This window comes from Salmo trutta, chromosome 20, assembly GCF_901001165.1.
Source record: "Salmo trutta chromosome 20, fSalTru1.1, whole genome shotgun sequence".
Taxonomy (NCBI): domain Eukaryota; kingdom Metazoa; phylum Chordata; class Actinopteri; order Salmoniformes; family Salmonidae; genus Salmo; species Salmo trutta.
In genome coordinates this window covers 5,384,573-5,387,072 of record NC_042976.1, presented here as the reverse complement: position 1 = coordinate 5,387,072, position 2,500 = coordinate 5,384,573, and the positions used below count along the sequence as shown (strand labels likewise).

At 48.3% G+C, this 2,500-nt stretch overlaps 1 protein-coding gene across 2 annotated transcripts in view; it reads left to right on the top strand.

Annotated features, from left to right (window-relative positions):
• The window catches only part of fam124a (family with sequence similarity 124 member A), a 72,552-nt gene that overhangs the window by 6,498 nt on the left and 63,554 nt on the right, over positions 1-2,500 (top strand). The gene's annotated exons all lie outside the window — the stretch shown is intronic.

The window sequence follows — 2,500 nt, the reverse complement described above, 5'->3', positions numbered from 1 at the left end:
TCTTCTCTTCTCTTCTCTTCTCTTCTCTTCTCTTTCTCTCTGTACATTACCAGTGTTCATTAGTGTGATTACCGGTTTCAACGTCAGTAAACAACTCTTCTGTTGACTTCAGTTCCGATTAAATTAGAGAGCGACAGGGAAGGTCTTTCAGATGTTCTTTACACTCTAATACAGGGCTGCCCAACCCTCTTCCTGGAGATCTACTGTCCTGTAGGTTTTCACTCCAACCCTCTTCCTGGAGATCTACTGTCCTGTAGGTTATCAGTCCAACCCTCTTCCTGGAGATCTACTGTCCTGTAGGTTTTCACTCCAACCCTCTTCCTGGAGATCTACTGTCCTGTAGGTTTTCAGTCCAACCCTCTTCCTGGAGATCTACTGTCCTGTAGGTTTTCAGTCCAACCCTCTTCCTGGAGATCTACTGTCCTGTAGGTTTTCAGTCCAACCCTCTTCCTGGAGATCTACTGTCCTGTAGGTTTTCAGTCCAACCCTCTTCCTGGAGATCTACTGTCCTGTAGGTTTTCAGTCCAACCCTCTTCCTGGAGATCTACCGTCCTGTAGGTTATCAGTCCAACCCTCTTCCTGGAGATCTACCGTCCTGTAGGTTTTCAGTCCAACCCTCTTCCTGGAGATGTACCGTCCTGTAGGTTTTCAGTCCAACCCTCTTCCTGGAGATCTACCATCCTGTAGGTTATCAGTCCAACCCTCTTCCTGGAGATCTACCGTCCTGTAGGTTTTCAGTCTAACCCTCTTCCTGGAGATGTACCGTCCTGTAGGTTTTCAGTCCAACCCTCTTCCTGGAGATGTACCGTCCTGTAGGTTTTCAGTCCAACCCTCTTCCTGGAGATGTACCGTCCTGTAGGTTTTCAGTCCAACCCTCTTCCTGGAGATCTACCGTCCTGTAGGTTTTCAGTCCAACCCTCTTCCTGGAGATCTACCGTCCTGTAGGTTTTCAGTCCAACCCTCTTCCTGGAGATCTACCGTCCTGTAGGTTTTCAGTCCAACCCTCTTCCTGGAGATCTACCGTCCTGTAGGTTTTCAGTCCAACCCTCTTCCTGGAGATGTACCGTCCTGTAGGTTTTCAGTCCAACCCTCTTCCTGGAGATGTACCGTCCTGTAGGTTTTCAGTCCAACCCTCTTCCTGGAGATGTATCGTCCTGTAGGTTTTCAGTCCAACCCTCTTCCTGGAGATCTACCATCCTGTAGGTTTTCAGTCCAACCCTCTTCCTGGAGATGTACCGTCCTGTAGGTTTTCAGTCCAACCCTCTTCCTGGAGATCTACCATCCTGTAGGTTTTCAGTCCAACCCTCTTCCTGGAGATGTACCGTCCTGTAGGTTTTCAGTCCAACCCTCTTCCTGGAGATGTACCGTCCTGTTGGTTTTCAGTCCAACCCTCTTCCTGGAGATGTACCGTCCTGTGGGTTTTCAGTCCAACCCTCTTCCTGGAGATCTACTGTCCTGTAGGTTATCAGTCCAACCCTCTTCCTGGAGATCTGCTGTCCTGTAGGTTTTCAGTCCAACCCTCTTCCTGGAGATCTGCTGTCCTGTAGGTTTTCAGTCCAACCCTCTTCCTGGAGATCTACTGTCCTGTAGGTTATCAGTCCAACCCTCTTCCTGAAGATCTACCGTCCTGTAGGTTTTCAGTCCAACCCTCTTCCTGGAGATCTACCGTCCTGTAGGTTTTCAGTCCAACCCTCTTCCTGGAGATCTACCGTCCTGTGGGTTTTCAGTCCAACCCTAATTTAACACACCTGATTCTACTTATTAGCTGCTCAACAAGACCTTAACTAGCTGAATCAGATACACTGAATTAGGGTTGGACTGAAAACCTCCAGGACAGTAGATCTCCAGGAAAAAGGTTGGACTGAAACCCTACAGGATGGTAGATCTCCAGGAAGAGGGTTGGACTGATAACCTACGGGACGGTAGATCTCCAGGAAGAGGGTTGGACTGATAACCTACAGGACGGTAGATCTCCAGGAAGAGGATTGGACTGATAACCTACAGGACAGTAGATCTCCAGGAAGAAGGTTGGACTGATAACCTACAGGACGGTAGATCTCCAGGAAGAGGATTGGACTGATAACCTACAGGACAGTAGATCTCCAGGAAGAAGGTTGGACTGATAACCTACAGGACAGTAGATCTCCAGGAAGAGGGTTGGACTGCCCTGCTCTAATATATACGAGTGTCGTCCGTTGACTCAAAAGACCCAGTGAGGTCATACTTAAAGAGTAGAAGTATGATAAACATCATGCTGGTCTTGAGATGTATTAGTGTTAGTCTGGTACATTAGCCTTACAGTAGACATTTGTGGAGTCCCAAATGGCACCCTATTCCCTATGTAGTGCACTACTTTTGACCAGGGACTATATAAGGAACAAGGTGCTATTTGGGACGCTGTTCTAGTCTCTTTCGCCAGACTCACGGTGCTCCGCACGCTCAGCCACTATGAGAGGAGACTACAGTAGACCATACAGAACAGCACAGTGCATTGTGGTTA